The sequence below is a fragment of the Cavia porcellus genome, unplaced genomic scaffold (genome assembly GCF_034190915.1).
Source record: "Cavia porcellus strain 051 isolate PalLab524CR breed Dunkin Hartley unplaced genomic scaffold, mCavPor4.1 scaffold_1, whole genome shotgun sequence".
Taxonomy (NCBI): Eukaryota; Metazoa; Chordata; class Mammalia; order Rodentia; family Caviidae; genus Cavia; species Cavia porcellus.
This window is the reverse complement of record NW_026947484.1, coordinates 161,622,249-161,644,424: the sequence shown is the minus strand read 5'-3', so window position 1 is coordinate 161,644,424 and position 22,176 is coordinate 161,622,249. Positions and strand designations below refer to the sequence as shown.

Sequence of the window (22,176 nt, the reverse complement as noted above, 5' to 3'; positions counted from 1 at the left end):
GCGTTTGCAAAGGAGATGGTGTTAGGAAAAGGCCCCTCCGCAGGGTCCACACGGCCTCGGTGTCCTGGTGTTTCATCCATTTAAACCGAGACATGAATCTTTGCACAAACCCAGCTCCCGGAGTGAAATCAGTGCACCCCCTCTGCGCCCCCCAAGAGCTGCTGTTGGAGACGTCTCCTAGGAGGAGACACATGCACAGGAGGCTCAGGTAGGTGGGGGGCTGCCTGCAAACAGTCACTGTTCCTGGGGGCCAGGTGCTGCCATCCGCTCTATCAGGAGGCTCGAGTTTTTCCCTCCTGGCCTCTTTTGTAGCTGCCAGGCTGTTGCAAGATCAGGAACGGGAAGCAGCAAGAGAGCCCACGTCAGGGGAGCCCCGAACATAGAGCGCTTCCAGGTGCTGCTGGACGCGCCAGGGTTTGAATGGTGTGAGTCAGGCCCGTCGGTACATCTCTACTTGAGGAAAAGGTAGCTGAGGTGGTGGCCACGCCTGTCATTCCAGCACTCAGGAGGCTGAGGCAGGAGGATCAAGGGTCAGCCCTGGCTGTATCATGAGGTCACGCTCAGTTGGGCTACACAGCAAGACCTTGCCTCAACAAGCCAAGCCGGAGATGGGCCTGCAGGATGCATCACGGGAGATGCCCACGGCCCTGCCCATCCCTCTCTGACCTCTCCCCGCCCTCCCTGGGGGGCTCTGCCATTGCTAACCCTGTCACGCTCAGATTTTAGGGCCACTTCTGCTCTCTGGCCCCAGCCCTGGATTCCAGTTGCCCCCTCTCGCCGGCTGCCTGATGCAAAGCAACAGAAGCTTGGCCCTACTGGGGTCCCAGGACCCATTTCCAGGGACTCCGCCCAGCGCAGTTCAGTCCCAGGCAGGGTGCAGCTGGAGGAAGACGCAGAGCTGGCAGGTGCGAGGCAGCCTGGCAGCTGCGTGACTCATGAGAGCAGGTGGACACGGGCAGCCACCCCGCCTGCCAGGGCTCTGCACGCTCGGGCCACCTCGGCGCCTGCCGGCAGCCGAGCCGAGCTGACTCAACACCCACAGCTGCGCCCGGGCTTGGGCCAGGCCAACTGCAGAGACTGCCAGCACCATGCGGGCTCCCCAGTGAGCCACGTTTCCCATGTCCCTGAAGCCTGAGTCTGAGGATTGGGTGGGGCTCATGCCTTCTGATGTCAGAGGCTACCTGGACAGATGTGTGGAAAGAACTGCTGTGGGCAGACCCTGGCCTGGGCCACTCCAGGGACAGGGACTGCCCCTCTACAAGCCCAGCTTCTCTCACTTGTAACAGAAAGAAAACAAGTGTATACCTGTCATCCCAGCACCTGAGAGCTGAGGCAGGAGGATGGATGGATGGATGCGATTTCGAGGCCAGCCCTTCGCCACCCCATGGCCAGCAACCCCAAGCATGAAGTTGGGGCACCGCCCTTGGCAACCGGAAGCCCTGCGGAGCAGGAAGCTGGGAGGAGGCTGTGCAGGGCAGGGTGGCCCCGGCTCGGTCCTGGCCTAGGTGACCTGGTGTCAACACAGCCTGGGACGCCTCAGGCATGCCATCCAGCCCAAGGAGAGGCTCAGGGTCCCCTCCCAGGGGTGTGGTGGGTTCTGGGCTCCTGTGTCAGTGCTGGTTGGAACACTGGGGAGTAAGGACAGCCTGGGAGCAACGGTATAAGGGGCTCATGCACGGCGGGCTGGGGACAGGATGGACCCGGCGCCTGGCCAGACCGACAGTGACCAAAGCGCAGGTTCTCAGACCCTGTCCAGACTCGGGCCGCTTTCTCCCTGGGAGGTCTGGGTTTTGCCACCCACGTCTCCCTGAGGCCTATACGATGAACCATAAAGGTCCTCTGCTTCCTGACACCTCGGGTGCAATGATTCTGAGATCCGGGCAGGTGTCCTGCAACTGCACGACCAATGGGGACACAGTGCTCTGCTGTCAGCTGTGAGGCTGTCAGCTTGCAGCCCCCGAGTTTATAGCGGGCCCAGGGAGCTCCTTGCCCAGTGTGGGAACACCGACTTCTTGCACACGAGGCGGGCGTTCCTCCTTCCTGACCTGGCTACAAGCAAGCAGGAGCTGAGACTGCACATGCGCAGCTCAGTGGGTGCAAACAAACTACAACAGCGAGACCTGCAAGCCCACCGCACTGCAGCTTCCAGTTCTGATGGCTGAGTTATGGGACGGTGAGGGGGACCTTGTTCTGGTCACTCAGCACCACTCCCTGTTCACTCTGGAAAGGCCCCTAAAATCCACACAACACCTCCTAAACATGGGGTGATCTGGGATGCTGCCTGGCTGGCCTGGGATTCTCAAGTGATGCTTGAATATCTGGGGCCTCGAGTTTGCTCCTCAAGTCCAGACGGTTCACCCTACTTTTCACTGAGTGGGCCTGGTCCTGGGTACAGTGTGTTGCTGGGAATAAACAGGAAGCGGTCACAGATCCTACCGAGAAGTCAAACATGCAAGAGGACTCCTTCCTCCTGGGTTCCCACTCCAGTCTGCCTCATTCCCTGACACCCCCTTCCCTCAGCAGGACCGGGTCGCCAAGTCTAGAAAACGAGGTCAGGTCTTGGACACGGAGATTTTGCTGCTTTACTCACCTCCTAAACGCAAACTGCTGTCTACTGAGTGTCCAACCATAGCTTGGGGAAGCTAACAGGAGGGGCCAGGGGAAAAGAGGAGAATCTCTGATTTAAACTTTGTTCCTATGCAGAAATCGGATCAGAGTTGTCATTTCCAGTTGAGCCTCTTCAAGGTGCTCTGAGCCGTTCTTTACTGGCTACCCCGAGTCCAGGCAGGGGTCCTGCTGCAGTGTGGAGAGTTGGAGGTGCCCCCCCCACCACGTGCAGCTGTGCCGTACCATGTAGCAGCTGGCTGCAGCCCAGCAAGAAAGCCCCACAGCTCTCCGAGCCTCTGGAGGGTGTGATCTGGGTCTCCATCCTGGGCTGTCCAGAGCTTGCAGAAGTGCAGCTTCCTGGCACTTGTGTGGAACCTGAGTGGGCACAGGCTGCTTCCGTGTGACTCTGGGAAGGCTCTCTGTAACCTCAAATGGGCTGTGACTGCCCTGTCCTGGTTTTATAGAGGAAGCAACCGAGGTTGGAAGAGCTGGCCTCGAAGTGACCCAGCTCGTGCTCCTGGAACTGGCTGAGAAGTCTTTCCTCTCTGGAAGCCGCCCTTCCCACCAGCTCCAGGGAAAGGGGCGACTCTGACCAACTCCACCAGTGCAGCAGGGGCAGGCAGAGGTCCTGGGCGGGGCTGACTTTGGCAGGCCCAACTGCACCAGGCTTGCTGGTTGCCTCCTCTTCCAGGTGAGAGGGTTCTACCTGCCCATCTGGTCCCCACAGGGCAAGGTCAGCCTGTGGTGGCTCTGAGCCCCAAGACCAGGAGCTGCTGTGCGGCTGCCATCCAAGCCTTTTGTGGGTACCGAGTTACATCGGGGGACAGCTTTGCACAGCAGTGGAGCTGGGCAAACCTAGGCGCTGGTTTGAAGCTAGCATTCATCTGGAAGCTCAGCTTCGTGGCATCTGCTAGGCACCGCATGTCCCACAAGGGAAACCTGCATTCCAGCCTTGTCTCCGGGCTTCAGAGTGGAGGTGGGGGGTGCAGGCCTGAACACTCTGGAAGGAAGGTATCAGGGAGACCCAGGATCCAGCCAGTGCCTCATCACTGGCCAGCTGCCAAGGCTCCTGAGCAAACACCCTGCGGCTGTAATAAAAGAGGCTGGAAAAAAATTAGAGCAAGCCCCAGGCCTCCATTTCTGCTCTGATCCTGCTTTGGGCTTCCAGGGTCTGATTCTAGCCCTGGGCCATTTGTGGAGCAGCAGGACAGGGTGGCCGGGCTCCCTGGCTTGCTGGGTACAGCAGGATGCAGTGCGATGCTCCTGGGTATGCGAACCCAGCTCCACACCAACCTGGGCTCCTGTGCCCTCTGGGAAAGGAGAGAAAGGTTTCAAGGCTGGGCGGCCACACCAGGGCCTGCAGGGTAAACCTGGACTGCAAGGCACGGGGCCAGCCACATGCAGCTAACTCTGCAGTGAGAGAGAGAGAGAGAGAGAGAGAGAGAGAGAGAGAGAGAGAGACAGCGCTTTGAGCCGACCAGCAGCTTTAGTAGGGAGGCTTCCGGAAAATATCCCCAAATCCTGCAGAGCTGGGCCTGAGCAGCAGGGCCTCTTTAATTCCAGCTAGTGCCTGGCCTGGCAGCTGCCCATGTGACCTGGGGATACTGCCTTGGCTCCATGCCCTGGATACCAAACTTCAGGGACACATTCAAGGCCAAGCCAGGGCATCTGGCCTCAGTCCCATTCCTGCCACTTCCCAGCCACAAGGCCCTGGGCAGGTCTTGTAAACCATAGGCTTCAGGTCTGACCTTCCTGCCTCGGGAATAAATGCACTGGGGGGTTGGCGGGAGAGAACTTGCTTAGTAGGCTCAGGCTCTGGGTTTGATCCCTGGCATCACACACACACACACACACGCACACGCACATGTGAGGCCAGGCGTGGTGGCACATCCCTGTAATTCCAGTATTTGGGAAGCTGAGGCAACTGTGAATTTGAGGCTATGTAGTGAGTTCAAAGGTGCCTGAGCTACACGAGACCCTGTTGCAAAACAATCAAACAAACAAACTAAACAACAACAACAACAACAACAACAACAACAACAACAAAACCACCAACCAACCGAACAAGCACAATGCAAAAGAATGTCCTAAACAAAAAGAATACTTTTTTTCTGGGTGCTTGATACCTGTACCGTCCTCTACACCATGCATGAAGCACTCTACAGCTCTTGAAGGGGTGGAGCTGGCAGCAGTTCTTAGCTCTTCCTGGTATGTTTTCCTCAGCGGCAGGGTGGAGTTAAAAACCATTGGACGGTATCCCGGGTTGAAGTCCATAACCTTGCCCCCATCTCATATGCCAAGGTTCTAATCCTCACCACCTTGGAGCTGACTGGATTTGGATACAGGGTCTTTAAAGAAGTGATTAGCTGGGTCTGGTGGTGCACACCTGTAATTCCAGCAGCTGGGAGGCTGAGGCAGGAAGACTGCAAATTCGAGGTTAGCCTGGGGCACCTCAGTGGGTAGCTGAGTGCAAAGGCTCCAGCTGGAGCACCACCAGCAAAGCAAAGCACAGCCTCAACCAGCTGGTGGGGTGGGCACAGGGTCAGTTTCTAGCTGATATGGACCTGGGTGGCCTTTGGACCCCGTGCTCCCCTCCAGGCCTGGGGGACAGTTCCGGGGCACAACGGGAGCCTGCTCCTTTCTCGGTTCAGCCTGCTAGCAGTGAGGCCAGCGGCTAGCACTCTCACCAAACTGTAGCGCGCTTCTGTGAGCTGTACCGGACCACGAAGTCTGCAAAAGGGCTACCTCGGCTCCGACCCAAGTCTCACCAGGCCCCCACTGCTGAGCAACCCAAATGCTGCAGGTACTGCCCAGGCCAGGGGACTGAACCTGGATCCTGAGGAGTCCACAGGTGAAGGACCCCGCTCAGGGCTGGGCTGCTGCTAGGAGTTGAGGACAAGTGCTTGGGACCAACAGAACAGGAAACCTGAGTGCGAAACCTCTGAGCCCTCTGGGAACGAGGGGCACTGTGGAGGCCTCACCCAGAGTGGCAGTGGTGCAGACAACGCGTGCACACACTTTCTGTACCGTGGTAGGGTTTAATTTCCCCAGCGTTTCTGGGGCTGTGCCCCTCCTGCACCTGCACCATAGAAGGGGCCCAGAGCAGCTGAGCTCCATGCCTGGCCTCGAGCAGGTTGCACGCGGCTGGCCCGGCAGGGGCCACTGCCAACCCAGACGGGGCTCCCCGTGGTTGAGACACGGGATGCGCGAAACTCCGAGGGCCCTGTGGGGCGAGCAGTGCCACGGAAACAACTGCCTTTGAATCCAGGTGGCTGCTGCCCTGCACCAGGCTGATCCTGGCACCCTCCAGCCCTGGCCGCGAACCCTAGGAACTGGGTGCTGATGCCAAACCTGACCCACGAGGCGCCAGGTGCTTCTGGCTGGCTCTGCCCGTGGAGACCAGGTCTCTGCCGCTGGATCTGTGACCCTAGGGGCCCTAACTCCTTTCTCTGCCCTTGACCCCCCGTGCATGGGCGGCCTCCGACTCTGCAGGGCACTCAGTATTTGCCACACTCCTCTGCTATGGGTGGAATCTGGGGTTTGCTGAGAATAGCCAGGGTAGGCAGGGAGCCCACGCATGCTCTGCCTGATGCCAGCCCTGCATGACAACGCGCAACCCTTCTCAGACCCGGGACCCAGGCTAGGGGGCAGCCAAGCTTCAGTACCCTCATCTCTAAAATGGGGCAGGAAACCAGAGGCCTGCCTCGAAAGCTTGTGGCCATGATGACCTGAGAATGCACACAGCAGGAGCCCAGTGGGGTCAGGAGGGCACATTGGCCACGACGCATGGCCCAAACTGCTGAAGCCCTAGCAGGCTTGCTGTCAGGGGGTGAGGCCTGGCAGGAAGTGGCATCACCAGGGGCCGTGGCATCTCTTTCTGGACTCTTCGTCTTTCCTCCTGCTGCTTGTTGCGTCATGCAGCGAGCAGCTCTCAGCCAGCCCCTCTGCCATGCCACCCTGGCTGCAGCCGGCGACCATGCACTGAAGCCTCTGTACACTGAGCCAGAACAAACCTCTCCTTTAAGTCGCAAGTGCCAGGTGTTTGGTCCCAGCAAAGAGGAAAACAACCAAGACACCTGGGAAACACCCCCGTTTCTCCCTCATCTTCCTGATGACCTTTCTCTTGAGCGACACCGCCCTGTCCTGGTGACCACAATGTCTGATTGTCTCAAACTTCTTCTAATTCTAGACCCAGGGCTGCCCGATACCGAGGCTGACCCCGCCCGTGACTTGTGAATGCTGGTGGCCATGCACAGAGTAGAGGAGAAAAGGTGAAATTCATTCTAATACCACTGATTTAGCACCACAGAACCATGCTGGCATAAAACCCATCTCAGTTACTGACAGAGGTTTCGTTTTGGGCACTGAACTTTGGAGCCTGGTGCCCTGTGCTTGCAGGGTGTCTCAGTTTGCAGTGGCTACGGCCGACGGCCCAGTGTCACAGGCATATGGGACTCCAACTGCTCACAGCCAGTTCTGCTTTTCTACTTGTTCCTCATAAAAGCCGGCTCCTGGGGTCCCGGATTTTCCCAGGATTCCCGGAGGAAAGTCCAATGGGCTGGGCTCTGTGCTCCCCGGTCATAAAGATCCTAATCACAAAAGCAGCTCCCAGAGGTTAAATGCCAGAGAGGAGGCTCCCGGCCAGACATATTATCCTGGTAGCCCAGGAGATCCCACGAGGCAGGCTCAACCTGCACCCCCCTCCTACAGGGAGAAACTGAGGCCCAAGGAGGCCACGCCTAGGGTGGGACAGCTGAGCCAGCTGACCTTTGTGCACAGTGACTGAGCTGACCTTTTATGGACTCCTGCTCCCTGCTGATGACCCAGAAGGTTTCAGGGCTCGGAGGTGCACAGGCGGGCTCCCTAACCCTATGTGCAGGGTTTGTTGAGAGCGTCTGTGTTTTTCGTTTGTTTGGCTCCTGACAAGAACAGCAACTGTGGACTTCTCCAAGAGAATGGAGCACCTTTCTTCTTAGAGGCTGTTGGCTTCTGAACGCCTGTTGTTACGCAACTAACTGCAAATAAATACTGTTCCCCTCTCCTGTTAGCTCAGTATAACAGGAATCATCTTCCTCATTTATCACCACGGGCCATGGCGACACCGGTATTCCATTAGCCCTTTATTACGCCCTGCAGCCCTACGAGGTTGGATGGGGTGAGACCACATGAGAAAGATCATGTATTTTGCCCAAGATCTGCTGGGTATTAAGTGGTAGGAATAGTTTCTTTTCTTTTTTTTCCTTAGACAAGTTTTGCTATGCAGTCCAGGCTGGCCTTGTACTTGCCATTTAGCCCAGGCTGGTCTTGAACTTGCAGTAATCTTCTTGCCTCAGCCTCCCAAGTGTTGGGATTATAGGTGTATGCCACCTTGCCTGGTTCAAAATGGAGTTTTAGTCCACATTTTTCTGACTTCAAAGCCATAACCTCACCTAGAGGGGAAGCAACCCACGGCTTTTTCTCTCTCAGCTTGATGAATGCTGAGAATGAGGCTCTGTGGGTGCTGAGGTCAGATGAGGACGGGTGGTTTGCAGCCGACAGGGCAGCCATCAGGAGCCTGCCAGGGGCCAGGTGCCCAGGGGTCACTACCTCAGAACCAGAGTGTCCCTTGCGGTTCCTTCCCCAGGTCTCCTCCAGGACACTGGCCACTGGTCCAACCAAGCCCACCTGCTCGGTTGGTTCCGGGGAGAGCTCTGGGCCACTGGACGGGATTCCTGCTGCTCCTGTGCTCTGGGTTAGAGCCCTGGGCCGAACTGACCCTGGGAACAACTGTCTGAGCACTCGACGGCCACGTGTGTGGCACCAGGGTCCCAGGCTATGCTGCCCTGAGCTGGCACACTCTGTACCCAGCATGATTCCAGCTGAGGCCAGCAGGCCCAGGAGGGAGGGAGGGAGAGAAGTCCAGCATGGCCTGGCTGGGCTGGGTCTGGCGTTTACAGTCAGCACAGAGTTGGGCTTGCAAAGGCACTGTCCTCTCCAGGCACAGTGCAACACAGGGCTGCTTGGAGCTGGCTCAGACATGGACCACACCCAGGGGCAGACACAAAGGGGCTGCACGTCCACTGCCTCTCCCTCCCTGTGCCCAGGCTGGCACTGGCTTAGGAGCCTCGTGGGGAGGTATGTCACCACCACGTCACAACCTGTCTGAAACGGAGATGAGCTTTGGGTCTTGAGCTAGCCGCCTCTCTTTTTTTTGGTACAGGGAATTGAACTCATGACCTCGCACTTTGCCAGGCAGGTGCCATGCGGCTGGACAGAGAAATGGAAGCCTACAATAAACACGGCAGACAGCACAGGGGGCCTGCGATAAAACGGCTGCCCTGGAAACCCAGTGTGATCATGGGGACGGGTGCCCACGGGGACCCCATGCGTGCGGCACGCGAGTGTGCAGGGTTCTGGCCTGGGAAACGTGTGTGTGGGGTGCAGCACGTACGGTGGTGATCCCTAGATTTCACCTCCTTCCTTGTGCAGAGCTCGCAGAAGTTCGTGCTTTGTGCCAAGACCACATTCCAAGCACGACACAAGGGCAGCAGGGCCTCTGAGAGCCACAGGTGCTGAGCCCCCAGCCAGGCCCATGTCAGAAACCCGGCAGCCCCGTGACTCTGATTCTTTCAGGGTTTAAGCTAGAACCAGCCTGGGGCCAGGATATAGCACCTGCCTGGCAAGTGTGAGGTCCTGAGTTCGATTCCCAGCACCCACCAAAAACAAAAGCAAGAACAAACAAACAAAAAGAACCACACTTGCAGTGAAGGTGATGTCTTTCTTTCTGATTTTTGGAGACAGGGTCTCTATGCAATTCAGCTCCCAACGATCCTCTTGCCTCAGCCTCCTGAGTGCTGGGATTAATGCTGAGCTTCTAACTCATTTTCTATTTACACTGACTAGAGTCCTCCCTCTAAAAGCAAACTGGCCCATTAACCAATTTTTTAAAAGACTGAGGGAATTCAAGGAAGGGGACAGGAAGTCCTGAAAGCTCCCACCTTATCAGCAAACAAGCACAGTTTAAATTATGGGGGTGAGAAGCGATCCGTACTCTGTCATCCAGTGTGTTCTAGATACTTCAGTGCCATCCGGTTCATCTAAAACAGTGATGTGAATTCCTCGGAAGTACCACGTGCTAATTCAACACCATGGGTGCTTTTCTTTAAACGGATTACAGAACTCTGAAGACCGCTGGGACCCACAGAGCTCTGCTTAAAGAAGCTGGAGCCCTGGCGGCCTCTGGTTCACTGTTTCAAGAATTTCACAACGTCGTGTGGGGATCCTGTCTGTGGGAGAACTTCTGTGGGTTTTCAGCCCTTCTGGGTCACGCCCCAGTCCATCATCTTCATCCTTGGGCACACACTTGGTGTGTTAATGTCATCTCTAGCCTGTAAATCCTCCTTTGACAGCACTGCCTGGCCATTTGGTTGATGGCGAGGTTCCTGGCCTGATGCTTGTCTTGTACGTTCCACCCAATCTGAGCTAATGGGAAACAAAGATAGTCAAGCACTGCCTGCAATCCTAGCACTCAGGAGGCCGAGGCAGGAGGATCACCATGAGTCCAAGCCCAGTGTGGGCAACACAGTGAGTTCAAAACTAGCCTGAACCACCACAGAGATGCTGTCACAAAAATGAAGCAGAACAAAACTAAAATAAGATGGCTCAGTGCTCGCTTACTGGGGGGGACGGCGAGCATTCACTTAACAAACGAGAGCATGGCGTCCGCGGCACTGTTTTTGTTCTCAGTTTTCACATTTATGAGTCTGCGTTTGCAGCACACTGGTGGCTGCATTCATCCCGGGGAGCTGGTGCCTGGATGTGACGGGTCTCAGCTGGGATTCCCTTTGAGTCCAGGAGTGTGAACAGTGCGGAAGCAGAGAGGTGACCTGACACAGGGACGAGACCTGTGACCCACCGGATGGACAGCAGCTTTGGAGTGGACAGGACAGGGTGCAGGAGGGGGCAGCGGTAGCGTAGCCCAGCCAGGGAGCCAATGCAGACCCTGTGCCCAGGACTACCCCAGGGCCAGCCTGTGCACTTTCTTTGTTTTCAAATAAGGAACGAAGTAGGCTGCAAAGTTCAGATTGCATCTGAATGTGAATAAAAGCTCTCTGATCTCACTCTCACCACCATGTGCTTTCTCCTGTCCCTTAGAAACTGGTTTCCTCTGCACAGATAGGGGTTTTTAAGTGAAAGGGATCATATCTCACTGAGTTCTGCAAATTGCAGCTTTAATAAAATTTTTACTTTTCAGATAGGGGTCTCACTCTGGAGCCCAGGCTGGTCTCGAACTCTCAGTGATCCTCCTGCCTCAGCCTCCTGAGTGCTGGGGATTACAGGTCTGTGTCTCCATGCCCAGCTAAAAATTGCAGCTTTCATCAGTAATATATCTATCATGTACAACCAGGCTTGTCTAGGCCAAGGACAGGTGATTCTGATTTTAGTTTCTCAGTTTGAGGCATGTAAAACTGATGGGCAGAGCACAATGGCAAGGTAATGCCTCAGATATGTTTTGAAACCAGATGCATTCGTAGCTTAGCATGTGCAGGAGGGCTGAGAAAACCCCAGCGTCTGACCTCTGTCCTGGAGCTGGACTCGGCAGCAGCAGCCCAGGCGACAGCCCCGTGACAGGTGACTGGGCCAGGTGCAGTTTGCCCTCTTGCAAGTGCAGGTCCAGGAGTCTCTAGGAATTCAGGCTCCTGTCCCTCCTGCCTGCTGTCTCTGCAGACTTCTCTGGGCCACCCCCACATGTGGCCAAACCGGATAGCACGCTCCCCTCAGAAAGGCAGGCCCCGGTCTGGACCTGAGCTGCTGCTATCTGGGGCTGGCAGGCGGGGAGGGCGGCGTGGTGAGCACCGTGGGGGATGTGGCTCGGGCACTGCTCTTAGCGGCAGGAAGCAGCTGCTTGGCCCTGGCAGAGCCGCCTGCAGCCACGGCCCCGCCCTTCCTCCAAGTCTTTAGATTAAGGAGCAGTTTCCTGTGCACAGAGTGGCACTGTGGGTCATTCAGATGCACGGCCTCGCTGGCTCAAGCCATCCTGTGCTCCCTGGACGATTGTCCCCTTGGCACAGGAAGTAGTGTCATTTCCCGAGGGAGTGGTGAGCACGGCTGGAGTCCAGGAGCTCTGAATCCACAGCCCACGCATCCCCAGGAGGTACCTGGAGGCCCCTGGAGGCCTCCCTGGAGCGGGTATGGCCTGCAGGTGCGCAGGAAGGAGCAGCTTTCTCCCCCTGTGGGGCTGGCAGGGCCTCCCTGAGTTTCTGGGACACGGAATCGTCCCAGCAGTTTCTCGGGTGCAGTGCTTTTTTGGACCTCACTTTGAATAATACAGTCAGAGGGAGCTGTGAGCACTGGGGCTTAGGCTCCCCTGTCTTGGGCCTGGTCCCCTTTCAGCTGTGTATCAAGCTCAATGTAACTGAGCCACCTACAACAGGAGCCAGGAGTTTGAGACCAGCTTGGGCAGCGCAGCAGAGCCCGTCTGGAAGGCAGATGGAGCCTGTTCCCGGCTCCTGAGGTGACTCACACATCTGCCGGGAGAGGAGGCGTCTCCTCCCTGGCAGGCAACACAGGTCCCTGCCAGCCACCCCCTCTTCCTGTCCTGCCTGCCAGCACCAGGGAGGTGACAAACACAGCCAAGACTCCCGAGTGGCAGGCAGGGCCAAGGCAGCTCAGAGGCGCTGGCCCAAGCCCAGCACGGAGGCTGAGGGCATGGCCGAGGCTCGGGGACCTGGCACCTGCTGCCACCTGTGCCCTGCCAGGCTGCTCTGCATTGGGGTTGCTTCCTGTTATGCTATGCAAATGAGCCCTGTGTTAGCCAGGGGCCAGCGGTGCCTGCCCTGTGGGTGGCAGGGACTCCAGGGTAATGCAGCTGTCTGCAGGCTCGGGTTGGAGTCCAACCCTGGGCACTGCATCCCCACCAGGCTCTGCCTGTGCCAGTGATGCCATCCTCTCCCCTGGGGGACACCAGGGACCCCAAGCCAAGAACCTGGAAATGAGGGAGCTCGGAGGACACTCAAGATCCGGGGGGCTGCAGTCCAGGCTGAGCCCAGAAGAACACCCCTGGGGTCCGTGCTGCCTCAGTTTCCCCAGGCAGGACATGAGCAGCTCATGGCTGCAGGCGAAGCATGTGACAGCAATGCTATAAAGGGGATATCCTGCTCTCTACCTCCAGATGGATAAACTGAGGCTGAGGCATGGGGTGGTGAACACTGCTGACATCTGTCCAGGTCCTAGAGCCAAGATTCGAACCCAGGACTAGTGTGTCCCTTCCTGAAATTCTGATAGGCTTTGAAGCATCCTCAAAATGTCTGCTGCTAGGACTCTTTCGGTTTTCACTGTGAGCACCACGGTGGGTCCTAAATCCCCTGTGGATTGACACTCTTACTCCACCGAGCTTTCTTGGGCAACCGACTCTTTTGCGTGACCCAGGGGGGCGCTGCAGTGCGTGGGTGGAAGAAAGTTGGTTCAGAGGGAGGGAACCCAATGGGGTCCTGGGAAGAGCGGGGGCCCAGAGGGAAGGGACCAGGCCTCTCTGGGCTATGTGGTCCCTGCACCCGTGACACCGGCAGTTTATTGATGGCCCCAATTCTTCTATACCTGTGAGGCACCGGCTCGGATGAGGCCAGCCCAGCGTCTTTGCCCTTCAAGCCCAAGGTAACCCTAACGCGCAGGAGCGCTTCTGCCCACTATGGCGGCTCCCTGGAGCCCGCTGACCGCAGGGATCCACAGGGATCAGGAGGGTAGAAGGGCCTGCTGTTGCGCTGGGTGTGGGTCACAGCCCTGGCCGGGAGCAGGGCCCGATGCGGCCCACGGGACACCTTGCTCTCCCTGCCCCTCCCCCTCCTGCCTGGTGCCTTGTCATCCGGGTCCCTGGCTGCCGAGGCGACACGCTGGGCTTCTACGCTGTGTGGAAGGACCGGGCCGGGCTTTAGGTAGTGACTTCGTTTTGCACTGAATACCACGCACGGCACAATGATAGCCACAGATGTACTCCACGCACATGCACGCGCATGCACTTGCACACACGCACACACAACATGTATGCACACATGCACATTCATACATACACATGCACCCACGTGCCCTGCAGGGGCTGCACAGGTGACCGATGGAGGGCTCCCCCCCTCCAGAGCTGGAGTCTCCCCTGCGTCTTCTCAGAGCCCCGACCCCCTCATTTTCTCCCATGGCTGCAGTTTCAGTGGGCAACAGCTCCCCTCGCCGCACCGCAGCCTCCTTCCCACGGAGCCGGCCGGCCTCTGGGCTCCTTCCCCGTTGCTTCGCCTCCCAGCCAGCGTTTGCCCAGAGGCTCCTCGAGACTTCTCTGGAAGCAGAGCGACTCTAATCCGCCATCCCCACCTTTACCAAGCACCCCCGAGGGAGGTACCAGCACTGGCAGGAGACAGGGGTGTCCTGTGGGCCAGACGGGATGTTATCAGTGCTGGGAAACCTCGCCTGGCCTTCAGGAAGTGGGGTTCAAGGCTGCACTTCCCGGAGGAGCCCTTCCTTGCAGGTACAAGGCCCTGGGTCAGATCCTAGCCCCACCTTAGATGAATGAAACATAAAACATCACCCCCTTGACCCAATGGTCTAACAGGGAAGCACTTTACCTGAAGGAAATAAACCAAAGCAGGTGCCTGGGGGAATCACTGCAAAATTATTTACTAAAAAATTAAAAATGAGGAAAACAATTCTTAAAACAAAGACACAAGTAAGTGATAGCATGCCAGTTGGGGAATCATCACACGCCACTGAAGGTGGAAGTTTCCAACCAGGTGTGGTGGTGCACACCTGTAATCCAGCACTCTAGGAGGCTGAGGCAGGAGGGTCACAAATTCAAATTCACCCTAGATAATCCTTTTCTCTGAGGAAAAAAAAAATCAGTAAGGGAGGAGGTTGTGGCTCATCGTGAGGTCCTACGGTCAAACCCCAGTTCCATAAGTAATCACAGAAATACTTTCCAAAGACTACATTGCTATATACACTGGCCCATCTACCATGGGGAACATAGCAAGATGGCATCATCGGAGTGGAAGTGTGGGCTCGCTAGACCCAGAACCCGCCTCAGCCCTCACCTAAGCCTGCCAGCCGCCAGGACTGCAGGAGAGGCCTCCAGCTGACAGGGTGTAGGTTGGCACAATCCAACAGATCAGACAACAGCCTAGCAGGTGAGCCAGGAATAAAGATGAGCCTAGTGGGAACCACCTGCACTCGGAAGTTCCTGCAGCCGGTTCTTAACATAAAACACAAAAGCACAGAACAAGACAAAACTACTCCCAAACCTGTGATTACACACCTGTAATCCCAGCACTCAGGAGGCCAAGTCAGGAGGATCCCCATAGTTCCAGGCCAGCCTGGGGTACACAGGAAGACCCTCTCTCAAACAATTACGAAACCAAAAATAAATCTATTCCCCTGTCTAATTCTCCTGACTGTTTCTACTTCAACGTGGCTATGAAGGTTAAGTAGCCGGGCGTGGTGGCTCACGCCTGTAATCTCAGCACTCGGGAGGCTGAGGTGGGAGGATCATTGCTAGTTTGAGACCAGCCTGGGCTACAAAGTGAGCTCAAGGCCAGCCTGAACTGCATAGCAAGACCCTGTCTCAAAAAAAGACAAAAAAAGAGAAGGTTATGTATTAATTTAGAAAAAATTATCTAATTTGAAAACCAATTACCTAGTCGGTTCATTTGTATATATTACAGATTGGGGAAAGGAGAAATGAAATGTTTCTGAAGTTAAAGATCAGCACTAAGAACGGAACTGCAGAGCATCTTAATTTAAGGTGATTTTCTTTTTCTCTGTCTCTGCGTCTGTCTTTCTGTCTGTCTTGCTCCCTGTCTCACTTGCCCACTGCTGACAGCGGATAAAAGTGGACAACCAGTCCCCAGTGACCCCTGTAGGTCGCAGACCTGGACGCTGTGGCCCGCCTCGTGTGCATGGTCATTCCTGTGTGCAGGCAGCATGTCCCCTACTGCTGGGCCACAACCTCAGCCCATCTTCCAAAGAGCCTGGTGAGTGGCCCCTGCCTGCTGCACTTGCTAGAGGGGAGGCTGGGGTCCAGTGCCACCCCGAGCAGAGATGACCTCGCCTCACAGGTCCCTTTGGACTCCAGCGCACAGCACCTGCACAGGCCATGGATGGCAGGATTAGTTATTTAAAAATTCTTACCAAGTTGGGGCAGACTCTAAAATCGGACCGGGAAATGAAGTCCAAGGCCAAAGCCAGAGACCGGCAGTGGCGGCCGGTGCTGGCCGATGGACTTGTTACACTTGGCCCACCAAGAATCATAAAAACTAAAAAAAAAGACAGCAGAGCCAACATTTAGAAACCGGTAGTTTTCATATAAAAACGCGGAGTTCTGGCTTCTTGCTGGACATGGTCTTTCCAGGGCAGCCTCCAAAGCGGTGACCCTGCATAAATCGGTTTCCAGCAGGCACGGGGCCCAGGCAGGAGGTCAGGGATCAAACGCCCTCTGCTCCCCCCGATTGGGGAGGGGTAAGGGTGAGCGAGTCTCCCGCTTTTTTGGAAACAGCTTCAACAGCGTGCAGAAAATCCACAAAACCACAGCTGGCTGGGGGCGCATGTCTGTATAACCCAGGCACCCTAGGAGGCTGAGGCAGGAAGATCGCAAATTCCAGTTCACCCTGGGTGACACAACTTACGGAGGCTCTGCCTGAAAAAATTTTTTTATGAAGGACTGTGGATATAGCTCAGTGCAAAAGTCCCAGGTTCAATCCTTGGTGCTACTAGAAAAAAAAAGCAGAAACCAAAACAAAATGCAAAAAGCCACATTCATTATAACATGTGCAGATCAATGAAGACCAAGAAATGTTTCACTCTCACGAAACATGAGACCATTTCTGCCTCTGCTTCTCTGATGGAATCTAGAATGCCACGATTTTTATACTCAGTTAATAAACACGTGTTGGGAATCTTCCAAGAAAGAAATATTGTACGGCATTCTCACAGGATTCCTCCTGGGCTCTAACTGTTCCCAAGACACAGCTGGGAACAAAGTTCCGGAACAGCACAAGGAGCTGCTGGGGGCACCCACATTCTCTGGAACAGAAAGCTTAGCTCCAGGAGGAGCCAGGAGGGGTCCAGAGGGCGGACGAGAAGCTACAGAACCCCAGTGCAGGGTGACTCCTCGCACACCAAGGCCAAAAAGTGCATTTTGCATTATACTCGAGACCCATGCGTTACATTTCAGGGAGAGATCACTGGTGAGTTACAGTGCTGGACTGGTCGCCGGGTCAAAGAGTATTTTTCTACTCTCGGATACCCACAGAGACCGTCAGTGACACATGGTGACCCAGTCCTCATTTTAGTAGATTTATTTTATTTTATTGGTTGTTAGAAAAAATAGTAATTTCCTACCAAAGCAGTGACTATAGGTATGATACTGTTGGAGACATGACTAAATTAAAAACCAAATTTATTTATTTTTGTTTCTGTAGATCTCACACTTTGCCAGGCAAGTGCTTGTGCCACTGAGCTAAAATCTCTGGCCCTGAAAACTGAATTTACAATAGACAGAAGAGCAGTGGCATCCAGCGAAATGCAGGTGCCGGCCGGTTATGAGTGACCAGGGTCAGTGGCAGGGTGGCTGCCAGGGCAGTGACACTGGCTGCCCCTGGAACAGCGTCCCTGGAGGAGCCCTGAGTCCCTGGCCTGAGTGGGGAGAGGTGGGAAGGAGGGCGGAATAGCACCAGAGCGCACAGCACACCGTGAACGGGTAATAACACAAACTGCGCTCCATGCAGGACGCAGATGCTTCCATATAGCAGGCGAGGAGTCAGATTTGGGGCCGACACCGCTGCAGGTGTGAAACAGACATGGCCACGGCGGCCAGGGAGGCCATGCCGCAGGCCAGGACTAACCCTGAACCCTAAGTCAGTGGTGGATTCTGAGACCTCAGGCTCCCGGGACGCCGCTGACATGGATCCGCCTTTTGCAAAAATTGAGACTGCTAAAGCAAGTCACTCAGTTATCCAGGTTGAGCTTAACATTCCAATTGTCCTGCCTCAGCCTCCCAGGGTGCTGGGGTTCCAGGAGCACCTCACCACAACTGGCCCCCAGGAGGAGCGGGAAAACTGCACCCAACCCAGGAGCGAAGTTCTCATTGCCAGCAGCTACTAACACTGCATGTCACACGCGAGTCTTTACCAAGTGCATAAGGCGAAAGGGCCCTCCTACGCGGACACTGACACACAGGTAACAGGATGAGGGCCAGGTGTTGTGGTGCACACCTGAAGTCCCAGCACTCAGGAGGCTGAGGCAGGAAGATCATCCCAAGTTTAGGGCGAGCCTGGACTACACAAGTGAGACTCTTATCTCAAAAAGCAAGATAATAATAACGATCATGATAATGACGATAATCATCATAATGGAAGCTCACAGTATTAAGCAGCAGAGGGGAGGGTTAGAGATCTCTGCAGCCCGTTCCTTCCCCAGGGGAGGTGGCCGGTGTGGAAGGGCGGATTCAGACACTATGAAGTGGTTAAATTAACACACTCAGCAGGTCGCAGACTTTTGAAGGCTGAATACCAGCTGAGATAATTAAAGGCCAGGCTGGCTCCTTTTTTTAATTGACTCCCCTATAAACTTCCTGCTGACAGAGGCATAATTAAGTTGATTCCTGGAAGAATGCATAAGGGGACTTTTCTTCTCAATTCCTAATTTAAAAAAAGAAAAAAAAAAGCCCTACTCCCTCTCCCCCAGCAAGCTCAGAGAGCTCCCACATTCATCAGAACTACAAGGAAATTAGCAAAAAGCCAAGAAATGCTAAGCCTGCAACTGCTCTTCTGCCTAGTCCTGGATTCCCCAGAGGTGCTGGTGGCTCTGTGGCACTGGGAGGTGGGAGGTGGCCACTTCTGTGGCCACCGGCTTGGCCAGGTGCCCACGGCCTCCATTTCTGTGCAGCCATATGGCTGAAAATAAATTCTGTAATTTTTAGTACTGTTCTAAAAATAGGGAGTTCAGCTTAAATTTGCCTGTTAGTGTTTTGATTTTCAAATTAGGTGCAAAATATTATGCCGAATGGAATGCTGGGCTCAGTGTTGATCACTTCTATTCCCAGCACCGAGGGAGGTTGAGGCAGGAGGATCGCCACCTGTTCGAGGCCAGCCTGGGCTCTGTAGTGAGTTCCAGGCCAGCCATAGCGAAACAAGGAGACCCGGTCTAAAACAACACCACCAACCAAAAAACCATGCTGAAAACCCAGCTGGTCCTTACCTCAGGGAAGTGCCAAGTTTTATCTTTATCTAAAAACCCGTCCCCCTGGAGCCTAAGGAAGGGGTAATGGAGACAGAGATGGGGTGTGAGAGGCCTCAGGAAGCTTGAATTCCACCTCCAAAGGAGGCAGCAGCTGGACCTTTCCTGAGCAGGTTATTCTGAAAATGCTGAACTGGGGGTGGGCTTTGTCTGTTCCCTGCAAATGAATGGAAAAAGAAGTTGGTGTCTGAGTGACCCAGAGCTTGACTGGGGTCCCACCTGGTGACATTTCTGGGTCCAGACTTCAAGCACACTGAGCCGAGAACAATCCCTAACCTGCGGACTGAAGAGCGCACAGCATCCGAGGCCAGGAACTCAGAGCGCTGCAGTCCCACCGCTTCCGGGCGGACACTGTGTGTGACTGAGCTGCGCTGAGAAAGATTAATTTCACATGAGCCTGGGCAAGTCGGAAATGCATTTGTAGCTCTTGGTTTATGCCATTTTTGAGACAGGGTCTTGCTAGGTAGCTGAGGCTGGCCTTGGACTGGGAGTGATCCTCCTGCCTCAGCTTCTCAAGGGCTGGGGTGACTGGCCTGCGCCACCCTCACCCCACCTGTGTCTGCAGCCCCTGCAGAGAATCCCACTGCCTGGTCCTGTTCCTGAGAGCCGGAGCTGGCCGGGCTGTGGATCACCGGTTAGCACACAGCTGCCCGGAAGCTGGGCCCTTTCCTGCTGACAGCTGTTTCCTGCCCCAGTGACCTGGTCTGATTTGCTTTCTGCCTCTCCCCCACGCTCCATGTTTTTCTCTCACCCAGGACTCCTCCTGCAGAATACATGCCTCCCACCCTCTGCCCAGTTCCTGGGGTGGGGAAGCCAGGCTATTTCCCAAGTCACTGAGCAGGGGTGTAAGGAGCAGTCCATGACAAGAAAAGACAGCCCAGAGAGCCGCCCCGGAGGGGCACCCTGTCATCCCAGCACTCAGGAGGCCAAGGCGGGAGGATTGCCAAGGGTTCAAGACCAGCCTGGGCTACACAGTGACATCCTCAAGAAAAAAAAAATTAAAAACTGGAAAGAAAGAGAAGAATCTGGAAATGCTCTCTAGAGGCAGAGAGCTCCAGCTTGGGGCCCTGTCACCCTCACATGCACGATGACGGTTTATGTGGGGTGCTGCCCTCAGCACTCAGTTTGCTCATCTGCAAAATGGAACTATGAGGAGATGGGTTCCGGCAGTGCATGGCAGGGTGGGGTTGTGCATGCACCTCGATAGTCCCCCCCCATCTCCTGGTTCCCTCCCTGCTTCCTATCAGGCCTTTTATTTTGCTCTTCAGTTTTACTTTGCGTTTCTCCTGAGAGAGACGCTCTGCACGCTACTGGAGCTTGAGGGTTGGATTTAGTTCACCTTTATGTGAGACAGGGTCTTTAGTACAGACCGGCCTCAAACTCATTATCACCCTGAGGTGACCCTCCTGCCTCAGCCTCCCAGAGTGCTGGGATGGTGGGCCTGCACCACCATGCCAGGGAAGAATTCAGTGCTTTGGAAAGCTGAGTGATGCCTCTGACGGGAGGGTCCAGTTTGCTGGGCCAAGGATCCGCTCAGGCGCCTGCAGGCAGGACAGACCGGTTGGTTGGGATCCTCCTCTGCCGCTGCCTGGTGCCAGCTGGCGACTCAGCAATCCTGCTGCCAACCTGTGGGACGGCACCTTGCCTATCCTGTCCCTTCCCTCCAACCCCCCACAGAAGGAAGGGCACCCAGGGCCCTGCCCCCGAGATCTGGAGTTGACATCTCCTCTGAGTCCCTGAAAGTGACACGGTGCCCCGGGGCAGGCTGCAGCCTCAGCTCTGGGCCGGCTGAGTCACCGGGGAGCGAGGCCCAGAGCCCAGCGCTTCCCTAAAAGAAGAGAAAGGAAGGAGCAGCCGAGGTTTCCTAATAAGGTAAAGCCACAGACTGCCTGGCTGCGGGTTGCGCGCCTGGTTCTGGGTTCGGATCCCATGTCCTCGGCGGGCTGCGGGCTTTAGCGGAGGACGGGGACACGGGGCTCAGCACCCTCTGCCTGCTCCCCGCCCTGAGGGCTGCTCTGGGCGTCCCGCTGCTCCTGGCCCGTCCTGAGCTCCGCCCCCCTGCCCTCCGTGACCCTTCCTGTGGCCACGCAGCCAGGGCCGGAGGGGCAGCGTGGAGAATCGCAGCCCGCAGGCCTCGTCGCCATCGCCGTCATTAGCCTGACTTACAAATTGGCAGGGGTCCGTGCCCCGGAGCGCCGCGTCTCCATGGCAACGGGCTGGCCTGGGCCAGTTCCGGCCGCGCATTCCCAGGGAGCCCCTTTGGGGCCCGCGTTCTTTCCTCCCGCAGCGCAGCACCCGCGGCCGGTGGCTCCCTGCAGCCACTACCATGCCGACCCAGATGGTGACCCGTCCCCTCTGCCCTCCGCGCGCCCAGCGGTACAGAGGGTGCGAGCACTTGGGCTCCGATTTTCTGGGCAGTGCCTGTAACAGCCTTTGACTGCAGGCACTGGGCTGCTGCGGGCGCTCAGCCGTGCACACGCACTGGCAATAGGGGGTCCAGTATGCAATCAGTTCCTGCCTGGGTCTGTGGATCCCGAATGACATGGCTGTAACTGTGAAACCTGCAGCTCCCTGCAGCAGGGCCAATGCGCAGGGTGCTGTGGTGCAGGGACCTGGTAGCCAACTCCCTGGGGAACAGAATTTCATGCCCCCTGGCGGTGGGGGCGCAGAGGGGACAGGCACCTTGGCTCTGGCCTATCGTGGGCTGGCCCCGGGCCGCTGGACCTTGACCCCCGGGGTCTGGGGGGGCTCAGCCACTTCAGAGTGGTGGGGGAGGGGTGGCACCTGCAAATGGGTGCCCAAGGCCAAAGGTCAAGGGTGGCCCTGCAGCTCTGTGACAGCTCCCTAGACCCACAGGGGGCCCAACCACCTGGACTTGGCTCCTGCTTCTATGAACAGCACCCCAGCTTCAGTGAGGCCCCCTGGGCAGGGCTGACCTGAGCTGGTCATGGAACCTCTCTGAGACCAAACCCAGGCACCCGGGCTCCAGGGGAGCCAGCCCTCTGTCCTCCACCATCATGGCCGCCTCTGCAGCCCTGAGTGGGGTCAGCACACAGCAGAGAGCCCAGGACAGTGACGGGGAAGTGAGGAGCACAGGATGGGCGTCACATGTGCCTCTTCTGCTAGCCTCCTTCTAGCTCCGTGGTGACTCTAACACCACCTAACTGGAGCTCCAGGGAGCGAACCTGCCTCTGTTGGGAAAGGCCAGAGGCTCCTCTGTGCCCTGCCCTTGGGAGAACAGGTTAGATCTACCTAGGGGCCCAGCACCCTGTATCCTCCTCTCCCGGGGCAGGTGCTGGGGTGTTTCCGCTGCCGCAGAAG

At 56.3% G+C, this 22,176-nt stretch overlaps 1 protein-coding gene across 5 annotated transcripts in view; it reads right to left on the bottom strand.

The window, feature by feature from the left end:
• Nucleotides 1-22,176, bottom strand: part of Gng12 (G protein subunit gamma 12) — a 52,336-nt gene that overhangs the window by 2,273 nt on the left and 27,887 nt on the right. The window contains exon 1 of one of the 5 annotated variants that reach the window (XR_010050658.1): nucleotides 1,306-20,293. The exons of the other annotated variants lie outside the window; for them this stretch is intronic. The gene's annotated coding sequence lies outside the window, so the exon portion shown is untranslated. Of the gene's footprint in view, nucleotides 1-1,305; nucleotides 20,294-22,176 lie in introns of those variants that run through there. 5 annotated transcript variants of the gene reach the window in all.